The following is a 27,262-nucleotide window of genomic DNA, read 5'->3' as shown; positions in this document are numbered from 1 at the left end:
ATGACAAGACAGACAAAAATCACCTCAACAAAAAGAACAAGAGGCAGTACTGACTGCCAGGGACCTACTCAATATGGACATTAGTACGATGTCAGAACGAGAGTTCAGAATGATGATTTTAAAGATACCAGCTGGGCTTGAAAAAAGAATGGAAGTTATTAGAGAAACCCTTTCTGGAGAAATAAAAGAACTAAAATCTAACCAAGTTGAAATCAAAAAGGCTATCAATGAGGTGCAACCAAAAATGGGGGCACTAACTGCTAGGATAAATGAGGCAGAAGAATGAAACCAGTGATATAGAAGACCAAATGATGGAAAATAAAGAAGCTGAGAAAAAGAGAGATAAACAACTACTGGATCATGAGGGCAGAATTCGAGAGCTAAGCGATACCATAAGATGAAACAATATTACAATAATCAGGATCCCAGAAGAAGAAAGAGAGAGAGGGGCAGAAGGTATATGGAGCAAATTATAGCAGAGAACTTCCCTAATTTGGGGAAGAAAATAGGCATCAAAATCCAGGAGGCACAGAGAACCCCCCCTCAAAATCAATAAAACTAGGTCAACAACCCATCATGTAATAGTAAAACTTACAAATCTCAGAACAAACAGAAAATCCTGAAAGCACCTCAAGATAAGAGATCTGTAAACGACAATAGTAGAAACAATAGATTGGCAACAGACCTATCCACAGAGACCTGGCAGGACAGAAAGGACTGGCATGATATATTCAGAGGACTAAATGAGAAAAATATGCAGCCAAGAATGTTATATCTAGCTAGGCTGTCATTGAAAATAGAAGGAGAGATAAAAAGCTTCCAGGACAAACAAAAACTAAAAGAATTTGCAAACACGAAACCAGCCCTACAAGAAATATTGAAAGGGGTCCTCTAAGCAAAGAGAGAGCCTAAAAGTAACATAGACCAGAAAGGAACAGAGACAATATACAGTAACAGTCACCTTACAGGCAATACAATGGCACTAAATTCATATCTTTCAATAGTTACCCTGAGTGTAAAATGGGCTAAATGCCCCAATCAAAAGACACAGGCTATCAGATTGGATAAAAAAAAAAAGACCCATTGATATGCTGTCTGCAAGAGACTCATTTTAGACCCAAAGAAACCCCCAGATTGAAAGTGAGGGGGTGGAAAACCATGTACAATGCTAATGAACACCAAAAGAAATCAGGGGTGGCATCCTTATATCAGACAAATTAGATTTTAAACCAAAGATTGTAATAAGAGATGAGGAAGGACACTATATCCTACTTAAAGGGTCTATCCAACAAGAAGATCTAACAATTGTAACTATCTATGCCCCTAACATGGGAGCAGCCAATTGTATAAGCCAATTAATAACAAAAGCAAAGAAACACATCGACAACAATACAATAATAGTGGGGGACTTCAACACTCCCCTCACTGAAATGGACAGATCATCTAAGCAAAAGATCAACAAGGAAATAAAGACTTTAAATGACACACTGGACCAAATGGACTTCACAGATATATTCAGAACATTCCATCCCAAAGCAACAGAATACACATTCTTCTCTAGTGTCCATGGAACATTCTCCAGAATCGATCACATCCTAGGTCATAAATCAGGTCTCAACCAGTACCAAAAGATTGGATCATTCCTTGCATATTTTCAGACCACAATGCTTTGATACTAGAACTCCATCACAAGAGGAAAGTCAGAAAGAACTCAAATACATGGAGGCTAAAGAGCATCCTCCTAAAGAATTAATAGGTAACCAGGAAATTAAAGAAGAATTAAAAAAATTCATGGAAACCAATGAAAATGAAAACACAACTGTTCAAAATCTTTGGGATGCAGCAAGGGCAGTCCTAAGAGGAAAGTATATAGCAATACAAGCCTTTCTCAAGAAACAAGAAAGGTCTCAAATACACAACCTAACCCTACACCTAAAGGAGCTGGAGAAAGAACAGCAAATAAAGCCTCAACCCAGCAGGAGAAGAGAAATAATAAAGATCAGAGCAGAAATCAGTGAAATAGAAACCAAAAGAACAGTAGAACAGATCAATGAAACAAGGAGCTGGTTCTTTGAAAGAATTAATGAGATTGATAAACCCCTGGCCAGACTTATCAAAAAGAAAAGAGAAATGACCCAAATAAATAAAATCATGAATGAAAGAGGAGAGATCACAACCAACACCAAAGAAATACGAACAATTATAAGAACATATTATGAGCCACTACATGGCAGCAAATTAGATAATCTGGAAGAAATGGATGCATTCCTAGAGATGTATCAACTACCAAAACTGACCCAGGAAGAAACAGAAAACCTGAACAGACCTATAACCACTAAGGAAATTGAAGCAGTCATCAAAAATCTCCCAACAAACAAAAGCCCAGGGCCAGATGGCTTCCCAGGGGAATTCTACCAAACATTTAAAGAAGAATTAATACCTATTCTTCTGAAACTGTTCCAAAAAAATAGAAATGGAAGGAAAACGTCCAAACTCGTTTTATGAGGCCACCATTACCTTGATCCCAAAACCAGACAAAGAACCAATCAAAAAGGAGAATTACAGACCAATATCCTTGATGAACACGGATGCAAAAATTCTCACCAAAATACTAGCCAATAGGATCCAACAGTACATTAAAAGGATTATTCACCATGACCAAGTGGGATTTATCCCTGGGCTGCAAGGTTTGTTCAACATCCGCAAATCAATCCATGTGATATAATACATTAATAAAAGAAAGAACAAGAACCATATGATCCTCTCAATAGATGCAGAAAAAGCATTTGACAAAGTACAGCATCCTTTCTTGATCAAAACTCTTCAGAGTATAGGCATAGAGGGTACATACCTCAATATCATAAAAGCCATCTATGAAAAACCCACAGTGTATATCATTATCAATGGGGAAAAACTGAGAGCTTTCCCCCTAAAGTCAGGAACACGGCAGGGATGTCCACTATCACCACTGCTATTCAACATAGTACTAGAAGTCCTAGCCGCAGCAATCAGACAACAAAAAGAAATAAAAGGCATCTGAATTGTTAAAGAAGAAGTCAAAGTCTCACTCTTTGCAGATGATATGATACTTTATGTGGAAAACCCAAAAGACTCCACCCCAAAACTGCCAGAACTCATACAGGAATTCAGTAAAGTGGCAGGATATAAAATCAATGCACAGAAATCAGTGGCATTCCTATACACTAAGAACAAGACAGAAGAAAGAGAAATTAAGGAGTCGATCCAATTTACAATTGCACCCAAAACAATAAGATACCTAGGAATAAATCTAACCAAAGAGGCAAAGAATCTGTACTCAGAAAACTATAAAATAGTCATGAAAGAATTTGAGGAAGACACAAAGAAATGGAAAAACGTTCCATGCTCATGGATTGGAAAAACAAATATTGTGAAGATCTCAATGCTACCTAGAGCAATCTACACATTTAATGCAATCCCCATCAAAATATCATCCACTTTTTTCAAAGAAATGGAACAAAGAATCCTAAAATTTGTATGGAACCAGAAAAGACCTCGAATAGCCAGAGGAATGTTGAAAAAGAAAAGCAAAGCTGGCGGCATCACAATTCCGGACTTCCAGCTCTATTACAATGCTGTCATCATCAAAACAGTATGGTACTGGCACAAAAACAGACACATACATCAGTGGAACAGAATAGAGAGCCCAGAAATGGACCCTCAACTCTCTGGTCAACTCATCTTCAAAAGAGCAGAAAACAATGTCCAATGGAAAAAAGACAGTCTCTTCATCAAATGTTGCTGGGACAATTGGACAGCCACATGCAGAAGAATGAAACTGGACCATTTCCTTATACCACACACAAAAATAGACTCAAAATGGTTGAAAGACCTCAATGTGAGACAGGAGTCCATCAAAATCCTAAAGGAGAACACAGGCAGCAACCTCTTCGACCTCAGCCGCAGCAACTTCTTCCTAGAAACATCACCAAATGCAAGGGAAGCAAGGGCAAAAATGAACTATTGGGACCTCATCAAGATAAAAGGCTTTTGCACAGCAAAAGAAAGAAACAGTCAACAAAACCAAAAGATAACCAACAGAATGGGAGAAGATATTTGCAAATGACATATCAGATAAAGGGCTAGTATCCAAAATCTATAAAGAACTTATCAAACTCAACACCCGAAGAACAAATGATCCAATCAAGAAATGGGCAGAAGACATGAACAGACATTTTTCCAAAGAAGACATCTAAATGGCCAACAGACACATGAAAAAGTGCTCAACATTGCTTGGCATCAGGGAAATCCAAATCAAAACCTCAATGAGATATCACCTCACACCAGTCAGAATGGCTAAATTTGACAAGTCAGGAAATGACAGATGTTGGGGAGGTTGCAGAGAAAGGGGAACTCTCCTACACTGTTGGTGGGAATGCAAGGTGGTGCAGCCACTCTGGAAAACAGTATGGAGGTTCCTCAAAAAGTTGAAAATAGAGGTACCATATGACCCAGCAATTGCACTACTGGGTATTTACCCCAGTGATACAAATGTAGGGATCCGAAGGGGTACGTGCACCCCGATGTTTATAGCAGCAATGTCCACATTAGCCAAAGTATGGAAAGAGCCTAGATGTCCATCTACAGATGAATGGATAAAGAAGAAGTGGTATATATATACAATGGAATATTATGCAGCCATCAAAAGGAATGAAATCTTGCCATTTGCACTGACGTGGATGGAACTGGAGGGTATTATGCTGAGCAAAATAAGTGAATCAGAGAAAGACATGTATCATATGACCTCACTGATATGAGGAATTCTTAATCTCAGGAAACAAACTGAGGGTTGCTAGAGTGGTGTGGGTGGGAGGGATGGGGTGGCTGGGTGATAGACATTGGAGAGGGTATGTGCTATGGTGAGCGCTGTGAATTGTGCAAGACTGATCTGTACCTCTGAAGCAAATCACAGATCTGTACCTCTGAAGCAAATAATACATTATAAGTTAAAAAAAAAAAAAAAAAAGATAGCAGGAGGGGAAGAATGAAGGGGGGGAAATTGGAGGGGGAGATGAAGCATGAGAGACTGTGGACTCTGAAAAACAAACTGAGGGTTCTAGAGGGGAAGGGGGTGGGAGGATGGGTTAGCCTGGTGATGGGTATTAAAGAGGGCATATTCTGCATGGAGCACTGGGTGTTATACTCAAACAATGAATCATGGAACACTACATCAAAAACTAATGATGTAATATATCGTGACTAATATAACATAAGAAAAAAAAAACAAAAAAAATGTAAAAAAAAAAGAATGTATTGGCTTGTACGAATAAAAATTCATTTCACTCATGTGGAATCTAAAGAATAAAACAAATGAATAAACAAAAAGCAGAATCAGACCTATAGATACAGAGAACAAACTGATGGTTATCAGAGGGAAAGGGGTGGGAGGATGGGCAAAATGGTGATGGGGTGTAAGAGATACTGGTTTCCAGTTATGGAATGAATAAGTCACAGGAATAAATGGCACAGCATAGGGAATATAATCAATAATTTTGTAATAGCACTGTATGGTGACCGATGGTAGCTACACTTATGGTGAGCCTAGTATAACATATAGAGAATTTGAATCATTATGTTGTTCACCTGAACCTAATGTAATATTGTGTGACAACATTACTCAAATAAATTTTTTTATTCATACAAGCCAATATATTCATATTATACATTGGTTTATATGAATAAAAATTCAGTTGTGTTCACTGTGGAATATTGAAAATTGTAGAAAAGCCAAAGAAGAAATTAAAACTAACATAATCATATTAATATATATTTTGCTTTTTGTACTTTGTCTTTTGTTCCAAAAAGTTGTGTATACTTAAATATTTTTAGACAAACTATAACTATAAACCACTTATTGTTTTATTACCAGTTTTTTTTTTTTCATTTAAGAGTATAGCATGGATGTTTTTCTGGATTATTAACAATTTTTCTACAGAATCAATTTTAATAGTTTATTCTTCATTTTGCCCCTTCTCCAAGCTAATTGGTTTAATTAAGCATTAGAACTACTGCATCTAAAAGGCATATTGGTATTTGTCCATCCTGTTTAAATTGTTTGACCTTGTCACCTTTCCTTTTTTTTTTTAAAGATTATATCTATTTACCTGAGAGAGAGAGAGCACAAGTGGGTGGTCGAGCTGAGGGAGAGGGACGAGCAGACACCCCACCAAGTAGGGAGCCCAACACCGGGCTCAATCTCAGGACCCCGAGATCATGACCCAAGCTGAAGTCAGACACTTAACTGACTGAGCCACCCATGCACCCTCTTTGTGGTTTTTCAATGGCCACTTTTTTTAGAGAGAGAACCTTCTTCCTGTGTTTTGTTTCTAGAATTTCCATCTGGCAAAAATGACTGACTTTAGTAGTAGAGAAGCTTGTGTGTCATTAAGCCTTTTCAAAATCATGGTATAGACCAATTGAAATTATTTTTTTATCTTTAAATTCAGTTCTAGACTCTCAATTTTTATATGAACAAGAATAGATTCAGAATCACAGAGTTATAGTGCTAGAATGGCCCTTAAGGATTTTGCCATCCAACTTAAGAATTTTTACATGTCTGAGTTGGATTAAAAATGAACTGAGGCTCAAAAAGTATATTGTGCTTCCCAAAGTCATACAGTATGTTAGAAACAGAGCCAAGACTTCAACCCAGTATTACTGACTCCCAAAAATTCAGCTCTATTTCAACATATCCACTGATATATTGTAATGATAGTCTCTGGGTTAGAGTAAGAAGAAAAAAAGAAGCACTGAAATATATTTTGGAATGGTCAAGTCTTTGAGGATATGGGGGGAAAAAGACCCACTTCAATATCCTACTTCTCTAAAGGGCAATGAGAACCAAAATCATTCACCCTTATACTTAGCCTGACACTGTGTACATTAAAATGGCTTTGTGATGTTACAACTGATACCACAGAAATACAAAGCATCATAAGTGACTACTATGAATAATTTTACACCAACAAATTGGACAATCTCGAAGAAATGGATAAATTCCTAGAAATATACAACCTATCAAGACTCAAACAGGAAGAAATAGAAAATTGAGTAAGCCAATTACTAGTAAGGAGTTTGAATCAATAATCCAACAAACAAAAATCCAAAACCACATGGCTTTACTGGTTAATCCTACCAAACATTTAAAGAAGAATTAATGTTAATCGTTTCCAAACTCTTCCAAAAAATAGAAGAGGAATAAATACTTCAAACTCGTTTTATGAGGTCAGCATCACCCTGATACCAAAACCAGACAGAGACAGATGCTACAAGAAAAGAAAATTACCAGCCAATAACCCTGATGAGCATAGATGCAAAAGTCCTCAACAAAATTTCAGCAAACCAAATTCAACAATACATTAAAAGGATAATACGCCATGTTCAATTGGGATCTATTTCAGGGATGCAAGGATGGTTCAACATCTGTAAATCAATAAATGTGACAACATTATTTTAACAAAATAAAGGGAAAAAACATATGATCATCTCAAAAAATGCAGAAAAAGCGTTTGACAAAGTTCAACATCATTTATGATAAGAATCCTCAACAAAGTGGGTATAGAGGAAACGTACCTTGACATATTAAAGGCCATATATGACAAACCCATAACTAACATCATACTCAATGAAGGGAAGCTGAAAGCTTTTCTCTTCATATCAGGAACAAGACAAGTGTGCTTACTCTCACCATTTTTATTTCATATGGTACTAGAAGTCCTAGCCAAAGTAACAAGGCAAGAAAAAGAAAGAAAAGCATTGAAATTAGAGAGAAGAAGTAAAATTATATCTATTTGCAAGTGACATGATCTTATATAGAGAAAACACTGAAGATTCACCAAAAAGCTCTTAGAACTAATAAGTGGATTCAGTAAAATTGCACAATACAAAATCAACATCCAAAAATCAGTTGTGTTTCTATAATCACAAACTATCAGAAAGAGAAATTAAGAAAACAATCCTATTTGTAATTGCATTAAAAAGAACAAAATAAATAGAAGCCTGTCTTCAAGTTATAGAACTAATAAAGGGAATAAAGGGCATGACATAAGGAATATAGTCAATAGACAATGATATTGTAATAGCATTGTATGGTGTATGGTAGCTATACTCATGGTGAGCATAGCATATCATATAAACTTTTCAAATCACTATGTTATAAACCTGAAACTAATATAATATTGTGTGTCAACTATACTAAAAAAAAAGTTTGTAAATAAAATAAAATACCAGGAATAAATTTAACCAAGGAGGTGAAAGACTTATAATTGAAAATTATGACACTGATGCAAGAAAATGAAGACATAAATACACATATATGTCATGCTTATGGATTAGAAAAATTAATATTGTTAAAATGTCCATACAATCCAATGTGATCTACAGATTCAATGAAATCCTTATCAAAATTCCAATGATATTTTCACAGAAATAGAACAAACCATCCTAAAATTTGTATGGAACTACAAAAGACCTCAAGTAGCCAAAGAAATCTTGAGAAAGAAGAACAAAGCTGGAGGCATCACACTTCCTGATTTCAAACTATATTACAAAGCTATAGTAATGAAAAGAGTATGATATTGGCATAAAATCACACACACAGATCAATGGAACAGAATAGAGAGCCTAGAAATGAACGCATGCATGTATGGTTAAATAATTTACAACAAAGCAGCCAAGAATATACAATGGGGAAAGGACTGTCTCTTCAATAAATGGTGTTAGGAAAACTGAACAATATGCAACCAATGAAACTGGACCACTATCTTACATCATAAACAAAAATTAACTCAAAATGGTATGAGACTTGAATGTAATACCTGAAACCATAAAACTCATAGAAGAGAACAGCTGGTAAGTTCATTAACATTGACCTTGGTGATGATTTTTTCACATCTGACACCAAAAACAAGGACAACAAAGCAAAAATGAAGAACTGGGACTACATAAAAAGCTTTTTCACAGCATAGAAAACCATCAACAAAATGAAAATATAACATACAAAATGGAAAAATATTTGCAAATCATATGTCTGGTAAGGGATTAATATCCAAAATATATGAAGAATTAATAAAACTCAATAAGATAAAACAAATAATCTGATTAAAAATGGGCAGAGGAATTAAATAGACATCTTTCTAAAGACATACAAATGGCCAACAGGTACATGAAAAGGTTCTCAAAATCACTAATCATCAGGGAAATGCAAATCAAAACCACAATGAGATACTACCTTATACTTATTAGAATGGCTATCATCCAAAAAGACTAAAAATAACAAGTATTAGTGAGGATATGGAGAAAAGGGAACCCTTGTACACTCTTGCTGGAACTGTAATTGGTATACACACTATAGAAAACAATAAAGAGGTTCCTCAAAAAATTTAAATAGTACTACCATATAATACAGCTATTCCACTTCTGATTATCTGAAAGAAACAAAATTACTATCTTAAAAAGATACCTGTATGCCCCATGTCCACTGCAGCATTATTTACAATAGCCAAGGCATGGAAAGAAACAACCTAAGTGTACATCAATGGATGAATGGATAAAGAAAATGTGGTGTGTGTGTGTGTCTGTGTATAATGGAATATAATTCATCCATAAAAATGAAGGAAATTGGGGGAGGAGCAAGATGGCAGAGGAGTAGGAGACCTAAATTTTGTCTGGTCCCAGGAATTCAGCTAGATAGGGATCAACCCATTCTGAACACCTACGAACTCAACAGGAGATTGAAGAAAAGAATAGCAGCAACTCTCTGAACAGAAAAGCAACCACTTTCTGGAAGGTAGGATGTGCGGAAAAGTGAATTTGAGGCGATATTTGGGAAGATAGACAGCGGGGGAGGGGGCCTCCATCAGCCACTACCAGCAAGTGATAGACAGTGGAGCACAAAATCAGAACTTTTAGAAATGTGCTCCGCTGAGGGACATCGCTCCAGTGGCTAAGCGGGGGGTGGAACCCTCGCTGGGACAGTGTGGTCTCAGGACCGTCAGGGTCACAGGAAGACTGGGGGTGCCTGAGTGCGGCAGAGCTCCCAGGTATCAGAGCAGGGAAGCTTGGGGTTGCCATAAACTGTGATCCACAGCACAGTCAGGCCACTGCTCTACCAGCAGGGACCCAACAAGCAGCAGACCCAGGGAGACTCCCCGTCCTCCCCGGGAGAAGTGGCACGGGAGTGCACCACAGGGATCTGCTGGGTTTGGGAACTCCACACGGGGTCATGTGCCAGAGATAGAAACGCTTGGTCACAGGCCAGGTCAGTAAGGAATGTGGCCGGAGACCAGGGAGATGGGAGTGATTGAATGCTTTTCTCTGGAGGCTCACTGAGGAGTGGGGCCCCGCGTTCTCAGCTCCTCTAGCGCAGAGATTGGGAGGCCGCCATTTTCACTCTCATACACCAAAGCTGTATGGAAAGTTTGCAAGGAACAAAAGCTCCCGAGAGCAAACCCGAGCAGATTACTTAGCACAGCCCCAGCAAGGGCAGGGCAATTCTGCCTCCGGCAAAGACATTTGAGAACGATGGTGAAAGGCCCCACCCACAGAAGATCAGCAAGAACAGCCAGCCAAGACCAAGTTTACCGCTCAATGAGAACGGCAGAACTCCAGCCCTAGGGGAATACAGCACATAGCATTCATGGCTTTTTTCCCCCTGATTCTTTAGTCTTTCAAAGTTAATTTTTTTAATTTTCTTTTTTTTTTAATTTTTCTTTTTCCCTTTTTCAACCAATATCTTATCAATCCCTTTATTAAAAATCTTTTTTTATTTTTCATTTTTAGAGTCATATTCTATCCCTTCATAGTAGTTAACCCTATTTTTGGTATATATATAAGTTGTTCTCTCTTTAAAATTTTGGGATACAGTTTCTTCTAAAAGACCAAAATATACCCTAAATCTCTAGTGTATGGCTTTGTTCTAGTCTCCTACCTGATCACATTCTCTCCCTTTTTTTTTAATTCCTCTTCTTTCTTTTTTCAACCAACTTCTTATCTTACCAATTCCTTTTATAAAATCTTCTATAATTTTCATCTTTAGAGTCATATTCCATCCCTTCATTGTATTAACCCTTATTTTTGTACATATATATTTTTCTTTCTTTAAAATTTTGGGAGGCACTTTCTTCTAACAGACCAAAATATGCCCAAAATCTAGTGTCTGGCACTGATCGATGCACGAGCCTGATCATATTTGATCATAGTCTTTTTTTTTCTCTTTTTTCTTTCTTTCCCATTCTTTTCCCCCAGTTTCAGGTCTCTTCTGATTTCTTTAGTGTATATTAATCTGGGGTCATTGTTACCCTGTTAGCATTTTGTTCTCTCATTCATCTATTCTCCTCTGGACAAAATGACAACATGGAAAAAATCACCTCAAAAAAAAGAACAAGAGTCAGTACCAACTGCGAGGGACCTAATCACTACGGACATTAGTAAGATGTTGGAACTAGAGTTCAGAATGACGATTTTAAAGATACTAGCTGCGCTTGAAAAACGCATGTCAGATATTAGAGACACCCTTTCTGGAGAAATAAAAGAACTAAAATCTAACCAAGTTGAAATCAAAAAGGCTATTAATGAGGTGCAATCAAAAATGGAGGCTCTAACTGCTAGGATAAATAAGGCAGGAGGAAGAATTAGTGATAAAGAAGACCAACTGATGGAAAATAAAGAAGCTGAGAAAAAGAGAGATGAACAACTACTGGATCACGAGGGCAGAATTTGAGAGATAAGTGATAACATAAGATGAAACAATATTAGAATAATTGGGATCCCAGAAAAAGAAGAAAGAGAGAGAGGGGCAGAAGGTATACTGGAGCAAATTATAGAAGAGAACTTCCCTAATTCTGGGAAGAAAATAGGCATCAAAATCCAGGAGGCACAGAGAACCCCCCTCAAAATCAATAAAAATAGGTCAACACCCCATCATCTAATAGTAAAACTTACGAATCTTAGAGACAAAGAGAAAATCCTCAAAGTACCTCAGGATAAGAGATCTGTAACCTACAATAGTAGAAACATTAAAATGGCAACAGACCTATCCACAGAGACCTGGCAGGCCAGAAAGGACTGGCATGATATATTCAGAGCACTAAACGAGAAAAATATGCAGCCAAGAATAGTATATCCAGCTAGGCTTTCATTGAAAATAGAAGGAGAGATAAAAAGCTTCCAGGACAAACAAAAACTAAAGGAATTTGCAAACACGAAAGCAGCCCTACAAGAAATCTTGAAAGCAAAGAGAGAGCCTAAAAGTAACATATACCAGAAAGGAACAGAGACAATATACAGTAACAGTCACCTTACAGGCAATACAATGGCACTAGATTCATATCTTTCAATAGTTACCCTGAATGTAAATGGGCTAAATGCCCCAATAAAAAGACACAGGCTATCAGATTGGATTAAAAAACAAGACCCATCGATATGCTATCTGCAAGAGACTCATTTTAGACCCAAAAGAAACCCCCAGATTGAAAGTGAGGGGGTGGAAAACCATGTACCATGCTAATGGACACCAAAAGAAATCAGGGGTGGCAATCCTTATATCAGACAAATTAGATTTTAAACCAAAGACTATAATAGGAGATGAGGAAGGACACTATATCCTACTTAAAGGGTCTATCCAACAAGAGGATCTAAAAATTGTAAATATCTATGCCCCTGACATGGGAGAAGCCAATTATATAAGACAATTAATAACAAAAGCAAAGAAACACATCAACAACAATACAATAATAGTGGGGGACTTTAACACACCCCTCGCTGAAATGGACAGATCATCTAAGCAAAAGATCAACAAGGAAATAAAGACTTTAAATGACACACTGGACCAAATGGACTTCACAGATATATTCAGAACATTCCATCCCAAAGCAACAGAATACACATTCTTCTCTAGTGTCCATGGAACATTCTCCAGAATCGATCACATCCTAGGTCATAAATCAGGTCTCAACCAGTACCAAAAGATTGGGATCATTCCCTGCATATTTTCAGACCACAATGCTTTGAAACTAGAACTCAATCACAAGAGGAAAGTTGGAAAGAACTCAAAAACATGGAGGCCAAAGAGCATCCTACTGAAGAATGAATGGGTCAACTAGGAAATTAAAGAAGAATTGAAACAATTCATGGAAACCAATGAAAATGAAAACACAACTGTTCAAAATCTTTGGGATGCAGCAAGTGCAGTCCTAAGAGGAAAGTATATAGCAATACAAACCTTTCTCAAGAAACAAGAAAGGTCTCAAATACACAACCTAACCCTACACCTAAAGGAATTGGAGAGACAACAGCAAATAAAGCCTCAACCCAGCAGGAGAAGAGAAATAATATAGATCAGAGCAGAAATCAATGAAATAGAAACCAAAAGAACAGTAGAACAGATCAACAAAACTAGGAGCTGGTTCTTTGAAAGAATTAACAAGATTGATAAACCCCTGGCCAGACTTATCAAAAAGAAAAGAGAAATGACCCAAATGAATAAAATCATGAATGAAAGAGGAGAGATCACAACCAACACCAAAGAAATACAAACAATTATAAGAACATATTATGAGCCACTATATGGCAGCAAATTACATAATCTGGAAGAAATGGATGCATTCGTAGAGATGTATCAACTACCAAAACTGACCCAGGAAGAAATAGAAAACCTGAACAGACCTATAACCACTAAGGAAATTGAAGCAGTCAACAAAAATCTCCCAACAGGGACGCCTGGGTGGCTCAGATGGTTAAGCGTCTGCCTTCGGCTCAGGTCATGATCCCAGGGTCCTGGGATCGAATCCTGCATTGGGCTCCCTGCTAGGCAGGGAGCCTGCTTCTCCCTCTGCCGCTGCCTCTCTCTATCTCTCTCTCTGACTCTCATGAATAAATAAATTTAAAAAAAAATCTCCCAACAAACAAAAGCCCAGGGCCAGATGGCTTCCCAGGGGAATTCTACCAAACATTTAAAAAAGAATTAATACCTATTCTTCTGAAACTGTTCCAAATAGAAATGGAAGGAAAACTTCCAAACTTGTTTTATGAGGTCACCATTACCTTGATCCCAAAACCAGAAAAAGACGCCATCAAAAAGGAGAATGATGACCAATATCCTTGATGAACATGGATGCAAAAATTCTCACCAAAATACTAGCCAATAGGATCCAACAGTACATTAAAAGGATTATTCACCATGACCAGGTGGGATTTATCCCTGGGCTTCAAGGTTGGTTCAACATCTGCAAATCAATCAATGTAATACAATACATTAATAAAAGGAAGAACAAGAACCATATGATCCTCTCAATAGATGCAGAAAAAGCATTTGACTAAGTACAGAATCCTTTCTTGATCAAAACTCTTCAGAGTATAGGCATAGAGGGTACATACCTCAATATCATAAAAGCCATCTATGAAAAACCTACAGCGAATATCATTCTCAATGGGGAAAAACGGAGAGCTTTCCCCCTAAGATCAGGAACATGGCAGGGATTTCCACTATCACCACTGTTATTCAACATAGAATTAGAAGTCCTAGCCACAGCATTCAGACAACAAAAAGAAATAAAAGGCATCCGAATTGGCAAAGAAGAAGTCAAACTCTCACTCTTTGCCGATATGATACTTTATGTGGAAAACCCAAAAGACTCCACCCCAAAACTGCTAGAACTCATACAGGAATTCAGTAAAGTGGCAGGATATAAAATCAATGCATGGAAATTAGTGGCATTTCTATACACCAAAAACACGACAGAAGAAAGAAATTAAGGAGTCGATCCCATTTACAACTGCACCCAAAACCCTAAGATACCTAGGAATAAATCTATCCAAAGAGGCAAAGAATCTGTACTCAGAAAACTATAGAATACTCATGAAAGAAATTGAAGAATACACAAAGAAATGGAAAAATGTTCCTTGCTCATGGATTGGAAGAACAATTATTGTGAAGATGTCAATGCTACCTAGAGCAATCTACACATTCAGTGCAATCCCTATCAAAATACCATCCACTTTTTTCAAAGAAATGGAACAAAAAATCCTAAATTTTGTATGGAACCAGAAGAGACCCCGAATAGCCAGAGGAATGTTGAAAAAGAAAAGCAAAGCTGGTGGCATCACAATTCTGGACTTCAAGCTTTATTACAAAGCTGTCATCATCAAGATAGTATGGTACTGGCATAAAAACAGACACATAGATCAATGGAACAGAAAAGAGAGCCCAGAAATGGACCCTCAACTCTATGGTCAACTAATCTTCGACAAAGCAGGACAGAATGTCCAATGGAAAAAAGACAGTCTCTTCAACAAATGGTGTTGGGAAAATTGGACAGCCACATGCAGAAGAATGAAACTGGACCATTTCCTTACACCACACACAAAAATAGACTCCAAATTGTTGAAAGACCTAAATGTGAGACAGGAGTCCATCAAAATCCTAGAGGAGAACACAGGCAGCAACCTCTTCAACCTCAGCCACAGCAACTTCTTCCTAGAAACATCACCAAAGGCAAGGGAAGCAAGGGCAAAAATGAACTATTGGGACTTCATCAAGATAAAATGCTTTTGCACCACAAATGAAACAGTCAACAAAACCAAAAGACAACTGACAGAATGGGAGAAGATATTTGCAAATGACATATCAGATAAAGGGCTAGTATCCAAAATCTATAAAGAACTTCTTAAACTCAACACCCAAAGAACAAATGATCCAATCAAGAAATGGGCAGAAGACATGGACAGACATTTTTCCAAAGAAGACATCCAAATGGCCAACAGACACATGAAAAAGTGCTCAACATCACTTGGCATCAGGGAAATCCAAATCAAAACCTCAATGAGATACCACCTCACAACAGTCAGAATGGCTAAAATTAACAAATCAGTAAACGACAGATGTTGGCGGGGATTTGGAGAAAGGGGAACCCTCCTACACTGTTGGTGGGAATGCAGGCTGGTGTAGCCACTCTGGAAAACAGTATGGAGGTTCCTCAAAAAGTTGAAAATAGAGCTACCATATGACCCAGCAATTGCACTACTACGTATTTACCCCAAAGATACAAATGTGATGATCCATAGGGGTATGTGCAGCTAGATGTTTATAGCAGCAATGTCCACAATAGCCAAACTATGGAAAGAGCCAAGATGTCCATCAATAGATGAATGGATAAAGAAGAAGTGGTATATATGTATATACAATGGAATATTATGCAGCCATCAAAAGGAATGAGATCTTGCCATTTGCAACAACGTGGGTGTAACTGGAGGGTATTATGGTGAGTGAAATAAGTCAATCAGAGAAAGACATGTATCATATGATCTCACTGGTATGAGGAATTCTTAATCTCAGGAATCATACTGAGGGTTGCTGGAGTGGTGGGGGGTGGGAGGGATGGGGTGGCTGGGTGATAGACATTGGGGAGGGTATGTGCTATGGTGAGCGCTGTGAATTGTGTAAGACTGCTGAATCACAGACCTGTACCTCCTAAACAAATGATACATTATATGTTAAAAAAAAAAAGAGGATAGTAGGAAGGTAGAAATGAAGGGGGGGGAATCGTTGGGGGAGACGAACCATGAGAGTCTATGGACTCTGAGAAACAAACTGAGGGTTCTAGAGGGGAGGTTGGTGGGGGGATGGGTTCAAAGAAGTCACTGATCCACTGTGGGACTCAGGAAAACCATACTTCAGAACCGAGACAGGACCAGGAAAGAAGAAACGGGTTCTGAAAAAGTTCCTAGTCAAGTTACCATGGACTAAAGACTTTACTAACATAAAAACATGATTTATCCTTAGCAACCAAAGCACACTGTATGGTAATTAATTGACTCATTTTTGTTAAAGTAAAACAGACTGCTCTGGCTATCTAGGCAGCTCCGAACAGCTGACCACTCAGAAATGGAGCTAACACCCAGTTTCCCCTTCCTAGTGCATTCTCTCATTCCTCTCTTTGATAATTATAGTCAACACCATGCTCAAGGCCCAGAGGTGAGTTCTCAGCTCTGACTCTAACATTCTACGCCAATCATGGCACCTGATTCCCATATTTTACCTCTCACTATAGCTAAGGTAGGCTGGCATTAAACAAAACAAAGCAAAAAAATGTTTGATGTTTCTAAAAGAACAAAAAGAAAGAACTATATAAAATACAAAATAAACAGCAAAGTAAGTTACTATAGTCCTTCTAAAGTCACTAAAAAAATGGCTTTGCTACTCCTCTGACTTCATTAACATTCCCTTACCTTTCTGGGCATGTCCTGCCCAAACAAATTGTTAGATTGTTCATTACAGGAACTTCCTGAAATATCCATCAACTCTTCAGTGAAAAACACCCTATGATTCTTTCAATCCCTCATTTAAAATCCTCAGTTTGCTATTTCCATCTATCTTGTGTTGTCATATCATGTTTACCCACTCCTAATCAAGTTGCCACTGAAAGACCCACCTTAAATCAAACTTCCAATTCTCAATAAATTCTGGCCTTTCTCTTACCTCACCTGAGACATTGCTGAAGTTTTGTAGAAGTGGTATTCACCCTTATTGTGGGAAGCAATAAAATCAGCTTTGTCTTCTTAAATGGTTATGTGATGATTTGGAGGAGCCAACTATTAATAGCAACTTTACAGCTATAGACAGAACATCAGGACATCTTTTCTCAAAGGGTCTCCATTTCTATAAAGCTTTTGCTGTCACCACATTGCATTTGCATGGAGGTCAGGGGGCAGTATGTTAATGCAGCAACATTATCTTAAGCATCTCATGGGAGGCTGACTGTACAGAGTTGTTGTTCTGGCTTCTGTGAGATGGGACATCTATTAAGGGATGGAGGGTTGTATTTCAACTTACCCAAAATGGCATTGCCAGGGGAAAAAAAGGGCAATCTTATCTTGAGTGATAGAGTAAATAAAAGCTATAAAGAACTGGAAAAGGGGCAGGGAGGTGCCTGGGTAGCTCAGTCAATTAATCGTCCGACTCTTGATTTCAGCTCAGGTCATGATCTCAGGGTCCTGGGTTCAGCCCAGTGTGGGGCTCCACGCTCAGCATGGAGTCTGCTTGAGATTCTCTCCCTCTCCTTCTGCCCCTCCCCCTACTCACACACTCTGTCTCTAAAATAAATAAATCTTTTTTTTAAGATTTTATTTATTTATTTGACAAAGAAAGATAGCTAGACAGGGAACACAAGCAGGTGAGTGGGAGAGGGAGAAGCAGGCTTCCCACCGAGCAGAGAGCCTGATGTGGGGCTCGATCCCAGGACCTTGGGATCATGACCTGAGCCGAAGGCAGATGCTTAACGACTGAGCCACCCAGGCGCCCCTAAAATAAATAAATCTTAAAAAAAAAGAACTTGAAAAAGACCAAATAAATGCTTTTCTCTCTGACAGCCAGTGCCAGAGAATATTTATTTATTCCCCATCTGTAGGACCAGACCTGAGTCAAAGCAATGAGGCCATTTTGTAGTCCTTTGAGTATTCCAGAGACACAGGAGACAGATGCACTATTCTGGGTTGGGTTGACATTGCCAGTATACTGAGTCATTACCTATCTCAGGATATTGGACATATTTTAGCACATTCTAAGGCCCGAAAGTTTTCTCTTGACTCAATAGCAAAGCTCATGAGAGCATTGATGGAATGCAGAAGTAGGGATATAGGTAAGTGAAGTGAGTCTTAAAGATGAAGAGGGATAAGGATGAATTTTTGGGCAAAGCAATCATCTATTCTAGAGCCTGCTGTTGAAAACAGATACTGGAAAACTGTTCAGGTGGTGTTTTCTCTTTCTCCCCCCCCCCCCCCCCCCCCGCTTGCTGAAGAAACTCCTAGCGGGACAGGGGAAAAATAAGACAATGTGAATGAATAAATCTAAATTAGTGCTCCATAGGTGGTGATAGCTTGTCAGCTCCTAAACTTTATCACACCGAGGAGAATCCAAGTTGGTATTTCATACCCTTTATTCTCAAACAACACACGCACACACACACACACCCTGAAAATAAAGACTACCTGGCTTTGCCGATCTTCTTCTGTAGACTACTAATTTAAACAGTATCTTTTCAGGTCCCTATCCATATACTTTCTATAGCCAGACTTAGGAGACAATTTGAGGATCTGAACATCTTACTGGGCCCAAACTCTGATGTCTCTGTTTCTTCAGTTGGGAATTGGTCTAATACTTATATTTTTTGGTGAAGATTAAATAAAATAACATGTAGATTCTATAACACATGGACACAAAATCGGTGCTTTAAAAATAGTAGTCCCCTCTCATTTACCCACTCTCAAGATTATGAGCATAAAACTATTTTCACAAAATGATGAAAGGCATTGTTTATGCACTACAGCTTGAACATAATCATGCTTTCCACAGAGTATAGAATGTGTTTGAGACACATGCACCTACTCCTGGCAAAATAGTTGGAATCTTAAAAGCTTTTGCAACTGAGTCTTTCCAATGACATCTGAATCTATTCCATGGGGATGAACATTGAATTCATCACCTTGGAAAGAGGTAGAGCTCACCCATAATCTTCCCTGAATTATGAAGAGAGAAAAATTATCTCCAAAGTATCAATAATAAAATCTTAAAATATCTACTCAAATCTCATCATACTTTTCCCTTACCAACTTCTTTCCTTCCCCATTGTATGAGAAATTGTGGCTAGGTATCACCGAGGACTTTTGTCTCCCCACCTCTTCCAAAAAATCCCTAATACTATTTTTAAAACAGATATATTTAAATGAAGGGATTAAAATAACTTTAAATCAGAAGTAAAGACATATATTCTCATATCTAAATTAATAATATTTTAACAGATTTTGATTATTTGTGGTTTTGAAAAAAGGAGCAACATTTTAAAAGTCATCTGTCCTCTGTTTGGTGCCAAACTGGAGCCTTAAGGAATTTGAAACAGTTGAACTAGTAAATCTAGGATAAACAGTGTTTATGATGGAAACAATGACAGACCCTTTACCATAACACTACCAATAGAACTGAGCTCTAGGGGCGCCTGGGTGGCTCAGTTGGTTAAGCGGCTGCCTTCGGCTCAGGTCATGATCCTGGAGTCCCGGGATCGAGTCCCACATCGGGCTCCCTGCTCAGCAGGGAGTCTGCTTCTCCCTCTGACCCTCCTCCCTCTCATGCTCTCTGTCTCTCATTCTCTCTCTCGCAAAAAAAAAAAAAAAAAAAAAAAAAAAAAGAACTGAGCTCTAGGAGTGTAAAAATGGCAGGTGGTACAGAAAGAGCTAAGATTTATAAGTCTGTGTGTGTTTGAGGAATGGGGGTGGGAAGTGTGCATAGTAATTCAAATTCATCAATCCTGCAAGGGAATATTTTAAAAAGGGGAAAGCTATTGGGAAACATTTTTTTCCAAGTCCTGTAGAAGGAGTGGGCACCACACCCAATGTTATTTCTGTGTCTTCCTTCTCCCTTATTCTAATTTCCTAACCATCTCTCTCTTCCTGACTCCTCACTTCCTATAGTCCTCTAAGAGAATCTAGCAAGTTAGGGGTCTGATTTTTTTTACATCTCTTTGTAAGAGTGAAATGAGAGCATGATTAAGTCCCTCTGTTCCCCCTTCCTCCTCTCTGCTTCTTCATTTTACATAGTCTTCCTAATAATAATTAGGTCATTTGAGAATTGAATCACCCTATTCCTACCCAGGGCCTTTTCTCATAGCAAATCCCCAAGAAAAAAAGAAAGGTTTTTCTCTTCCATGTGATTTTTGAACAATCACTGATTAGTCAGCCTTGACAGCTGTTAGAAAATCTTGGTGTAGCCAGAACATTCCTATTGATTAGCTGATATATGACCTGGGATTTGGCTGAGCTGATTGTTTTATCACTAAAGCATTCAAGAAGTTCAGATTAGTTAGGCATCCCTGTAAACTCCCATTTATCCAGAACTCAAACTGCCAGAAAGTTCAAAGAGTCAGAATTATTTCCAGGAAATAATTAACATAAAGGAGGGTGTCCAAAGTGCCTTCTGAATCTCCCATTACTCCCTCTATTCCTTCCTCCTTTTTTTCTCTTACAATAGGCATTAACTAAATGTTCGCTATATTGCTGAACACCGGACTAGGCTGTGGTTATAGAAAGATCCATAACACATAGTCCCCGTCCTTGAAGAGCCCACAATGTAATGAGGAGACTGACATGCAATAGATAACTATAATACAATGAGTTAAGTGCAATGATAAAAAGGTGCCTGTGGGGCTGTGGCATTACAAAGGAGATGTCATCTTTTTGCCGAATTAAACCATAAAAGGCTTTTGATTTGGTTCTAATCCCTGGGAAATAGATGGTCAATGTATCAGAGAAGAATGAACACTGGTGGGGGAGCTAACTACGCGTGGGTTCACAGTCTTACTCTGCTATGTATTAACTGTGTAAACCGGCTGTCACACATCATTTCTGAAAGTCACTCATTATTTCTGAGCTTTGCTTTCTTCTTATGTAATATATTACTTACCTCACATGCATTGTCTTCTTGGTTTCCTATAAGAGCAGTAGTATTTATCTTGACCAAAGCAGAAATCACAGTCCAGAAAAACTGAACAACTTGCTTAAGTATATCCAGTTTGTTTGTGGCAGATTGGCTGATACCAAGTCTACTGTTCTTTTCCTAACTTTTTTTTCAGTGAACCCATAAAGGTCACTAAACTACATTTATTATGAAGGAAGCAGGCATCATTTTGGGAAGATTTTCAATCCTGAGAGGTAAAACAAATGGGATTTCTCAGTTTATGATAGTACCTCATTAAATAGAATCCTTTTTCAATCACACCCTCTCCCACCACACACACAATCCCTGATCCTTCCTGTTAATTCAAATGGTGATATTTTATATATATATATATATATATATATATATATATATATATAATGATCTTTATGATTTTTAAAATATTTTATTTATTTTATTTCTTGTAGTTATTTGACAGAGAGACAGCGAGAGAGGGAACACAAGCAGGGGGAGTGGGAGAGGGAGAAGCAGGCTTCCAGCTGAGCAGGGTGCCTGATGTGGGGCTTGATCCCAGGACCCTGGGATCATGACCTGAGCCGAAGGCAGATGCTTAACCCACTGAGCCACCCAGGTGTCCTGATCTTTATGATTTTTAAGCAGAACTTTCAGTTCTATATTTGGTCCATAAGTCCAGACAGTACAAAAGCTTATTAGTCAGTGGTTTGGAAGACAATTGCTCCAGCCATGCATTGTTCTCTTTCTTTCGCTATGCTGGCAAGAAGTGCAATGGAAGACACTTGGAGTTTCTTTGATCCCCTTGTCTCCTAATGCCTACTTCACACGTGTGCATGCCCTGGCTAACCTTGGCAACTGACTGCCTATATATAAAGTCAAAAGTCAGGGGGAAAAAAACTACCTTAATGATTTTTATGAACCGTACTCCTTTAATTAAAAAAAAAAAAAAAAACTGAAAAAAATCCCCTTTGAAAATGTGCTTATATCAGAAGACAAGCAGTATCTCCATACTGGTAAAATGATGGCAACAATTTTAGGTTAGTGAACTGGAATGAAGAACACCTGCCTTGTCTCTGATGATCCTGGCATTTGGGAATAGTGATAAATGACTGGAGGTTATTAGACCTGTCCTGCAAAATGGCACTGGTGAGTTGGAACTTGAAGTTTGTCATTTGAGAAAGGAAACTGACTTCCCCAATTGGACCTAATTATGACAGCCATGATAAACAGCCTTCCATGTTGGCATGTTTATTTCTCAGGAAACCGAACAGGGAAATTGGTTTTATGCATTTGTGTGGATGGGAAGAATTACAATTTTTATCATGTCTTATAACAAATTTATCATCCGATAATCTGAAGGTATGACCAAACTGCAAAAGCAGATGACTTTCCCAGTCTCCTAAGCATTTGATGTCTGTTAAGCAAGAAGAATATTAATCAGAAAGTGAAAGGGAATTTTCTCTTCCTTTATATTCAAAATGATCCTTTGCTAGGTAAACCTCTCTTCAGCATTCAAATCATCATATTTTTTGCCTTATACTTGACAACTTCATATTTGCTTCTTCAGGACACTTAAAGATGGAAGAGAAAGTGTAAAAGTTACATTTTCTAATCAATTTTTCTCAGTTTGGTTAAAGAAACATGCTAGTTAATTTCTCAGTGCTTTCAAGTTTTCATTCCGATTTACTGAGGGAGAAAATGAAATCCATAGAGATCTCTGCTAAATATGGCAGCAAGTTGTCTTACACTCCAGTCTTTACTAGGGTGTACAGCTTAATCTTAATGATTTAATGATTAATCATTTAATACTTATTAGATAGGCAAAGTACTATGCTAATATGTTGGCTCAACAACCCTATGGGGAGATTTAATCCCCACTTTATACAGTAGAAAAGAGAGGCTAGGAAAGGTTTCTGCTTTTGGTAATATGTGTCCTAGTATCATTTGACTTTTTATACTATGTACCTGTATCAAGATTTTTGAAATTATTTTTTAAATACCCAGAATCAGATCTGGAGCCTAAATTTAGTATGCTTTCACTGATGTAAGGGTATCTGAAATTGGGCCCAATTTTAGTTTTGCTGTTTTACAGAATTTGGTCTATAGTTATCAAAGTCCTAACATGAGTAGTGAATCTTAGTTCTTTAAACATTACATCCTGATATATCCAGGATTGAAATCCCTATATCACAGAAATGTTCATTCACTTAGATCCAGCAGGAGCTGGATCCAGAAAGGATAAAATCTAGCACCGTACCTTTCCACTAGGATAAGACAGATATGGAGGAGGCTGAGATTACAGTAGAAATTTAGACTGTGTTTCAAGGCATGTTATCTTCAAGGTATGGTAAGTTTCAGTTGAGATATAGGAAAATAGAACGATGTGGTATTCAAAAAAGAATGAAATTTTAGAAGGTGCTAAAGGCTTGAGATGCAGATTCTAGACAGGCAGCTTTCATGTTCAGTGTTTTAGTCATGTCTCATTTAGTGTCAAGGAACAGGAAGCCATGAAAACTAATTCAAGTATAAATTATCCTTCAGAAGTTGAGTAAAGGAATTGCCTTATCAGAATAAGGGTATGTAGTGAAAGTGGTGGCAAGAGTAGCAGTTAACATTAACTCAGAGAACTACAAGAGGATTCATTGGTCAAAAGTAGGAACCCTGTCAAAGGTTGTAATATACATTACTGACACATACTTCTCTCTGCACCAGGAGTGGAGCTTGAGATTGCTTAAATTAGGGATAGCAAATATATAAAACATGTGCTCTCTCTTATCATGCCTACTATAGCCATCGGTAATTGATCACAGCACCCATTCCTGGATACCACCACATAAGAACTCAAAAGTGTTCTAAGTATTTACTGCCAATTTGTCAGTGTTGGAATGGGATGAAAATTATTTCACACTACTAGCTTCCAGTACTTTCTAGATTGCATCTTGGAAGTGGGTCAGGGCAATACTGTAAGTAGAGAGATTACTGAAGCCAGCTCTGGACAAACTGAGGCATGAAAAGGCAAGCAAAATGAGGTGAGCAGGTTAAGACAGAGAAGAACACAATGTATGGGAGGGGCGGAGCAAGATGGCGGAGGAGTAGGAGACCTGGATTTCGTCTCCTCTCAGGAATTCAGCTGGATAGGGATCAAACCATTCTGAACACCTACAAACTCAACAGGAGATCGAAGAAAAGAATAGCAACAACTCTCTGAACAGAAAAGCGACCACTTTCTGGAAGTCATATACTATCCCTTCATAGTAGTTACCCGTATTTTTGGCATATATATATAAGTTGTTCTCTCTTTAAAATCTTGAGATAGTTTCTTCTAACAGATCAAAATATACTCTAAATCTCTAGTGTATGGTTTTTTTCTACTCCCCTGCCTGATCACATTCTCTCCCTTTTTTCTTTCTTTTTTTTTTTTAATCCTCTTCTTTCTTTTTTCAAACAACTTATCAAATCCTTTTTTAAAATTTTTTATAATTTCCATCTTTACAGTCATATTCCATCACTTCATCATATCAACCCTTATTTTTGTACATATATAAGTTTTTCTTTCTTTAAAATTTTGGGAGGGACTTTCTTTTAACAGACCAAAATACACCCAAAATCTAGTGTGTGGCACTGATCTATAATCCAACCTGATCATATTGGATCACATTCTGTTTTTGTTTTGTTTTGTTTTGTTTGGCTTTTGTTTGTTTTTATCTTTATCTTTTTCTTTCTTCTTTCTTTCTTTCCTTTTCTTTTTTCTCTCTTTCCCTTTCTTTTCCCACTGCTTCAGGTCTTTTCTGATTTGTTTAGAGTATATTTTCTGGGGACATTGTTACCCTGCTAGCATTTTGTTCTCTCATTAATCTATTCTCCTCTGCACAAAATGACAAGACGGAAAAAATCACCTCAACAAAAAGAACAAGAGGTAGTACCGACGGCCAGGGACTTACTCAATACGGACATTAGTACGATGTCAGATCTAGAGTTCAGAATCATCACTTTAAAGATACTAGCTGGGCTTGAAAAAAACATGGAAGTTATTAGAGAAACCCTTTCTGGAGAAGTAAAAGAACTAAAATCTAACCAAGTAGAAATCAAAAAGGCTATCAATGAGGTGCAATCAAATATGGGGGCGCTAACTGCTAGGATAAATGAGGCAGAAGAAAGAATCAGTGAGATAGAAGACCAAATGATGGAAAATAAAGAAGCTGAGAAAAAGAGAGATAAACAACTACTGGATCATGAGGGCAGAATTCGAGAGATAAACGAAACCATAAGACGAAACAACATTAGAATAATTGGGATCCCAGAAGAAGAAGAAAGAGAGAGAGGGGCAGAAGGTATAATGGAGCAAATTATAGCAGAGAACTTCCCTAATTTGGGGAAGGAAACAGGCATCAAAATCCAGGAAGCACAGAGAACCCCTCTCAAAATCAATAAAAATAGGTCAACACCCCGACATCTAATAGTAAAACTTACGAGTCTCAGAGACAAAGAGAAAATCCTGAAAGCAGCTCGGGAGAAGAGCTATGTAACCTACAATGGTAGAAACATTAGATTGGCAACAGACTTATCCACAGAGACCTGGCAGGCCAGAAAGGACTGGCAGGACATATTCAGAGCACTAAATGAGAAAAAGATGCAGCCAAGAATACTATATCCAGCTAGGCTGTCATTGAAAATTGAAGGAGAGATAAAAAGCTTCCAGGACAAACAAAAACTAAAGGAATTTGCAAACACGAAACCAGCCCTACAACAAATATTGAAAGGGGTCCTCTAAGCAAAGAGAGAGCCTAAAAGCAACATAGACCAGAAAGGAACACAAACAATATACAGTAACAGTCACTTTACAGGCAATACAATGGCACTAAATTCCTATCTTTCAATAGTTACCCTGAATGTAAATGGGCTAAATGCCCCAATCAAAAGACACAGGCTATCAGATTGGATTAAAAAACAAGACCCATCGATATGCTGTCTGCAAGAGACTCATTTTAGACCCAAAGACACCCCAGATTGAAAGTGAGGGGGTGGGAAACCATTTACCATGCTAATGGACACCAAAAGAAAGCTGGGGTGGCAATCCTTATATTAGACAAATTAGATTTTAAACCAAAGACTGTAATAAGAGATGAGGAAGGACACTATATCCTACTTAAAGGGTCTATCCAACAAGAAGATCTAACAATTGTAAATATCTATGCCCCTAACATGGGAGCAGCCAATTATATAAGGCAATTAATAACAAAAGCAAAGAAACACATCAACAACAATACAATAATAATGGGGGACTTTAACACCCCCCTCACTGAAATGGACAGATCGTCTAAGCAAAAGATCAACAAGGAAATAAAGACCTTAAATGACACACTGGACCAAATGGACTTCACAGACATATTCAGAACATTCCATCCCAAAGCAACAGAATACACATTCTTCTCTAGTGCCCATGAAACATTCTCCAGAATAGATCACATCCTAGGTCATAAATCAGGTCTCAACCGGTACCAGAAGATTGGGATCATCCCCTGCATATTTTCAGACCACAGTGCTTTGAAACTAGAACTCAATCACAAGAGGAAAGTCGGAAAGAACTCAAATTCATGGAGGCTAAAGAGCATCCTACTGAAGAATGAATGGGTCAACCAGGAAATTAAAGAAGAATTAAAAAAATTCATGGAAACCAATGAAAATGAAAACACAACTATTCAAAATCTTTGGGATACAGCAAAGGCAGTCCTAAGAGGAAAGTATATAGCAATACAAGCCTTTCTAAAG

The 27,262-nt window shown here is 37.9% G+C and overlaps 1 long non-coding RNA gene across 1 annotated transcript in view; it reads right to left on the bottom strand.

The window, feature by feature from the left end:
* LOC144380486 (uncharacterized) overlaps nt 1-27,262 on the bottom strand; it is a 429,182-nt gene that overhangs the window by 12,964 nt on the left and 388,956 nt on the right. The gene's annotated exons all lie outside the window — the stretch shown is intronic.

This window comes from Halichoerus grypus, chromosome X (genome assembly GCF_964656455.1).
Source record: "Halichoerus grypus chromosome X, mHalGry1.hap1.1, whole genome shotgun sequence".
Lineage (NCBI taxonomy): Eukaryota > Metazoa > Chordata > Mammalia > Carnivora > Phocidae > Halichoerus > Halichoerus grypus.
This window is presented reverse-complemented; position numbering and strand designations above follow the sequence as displayed.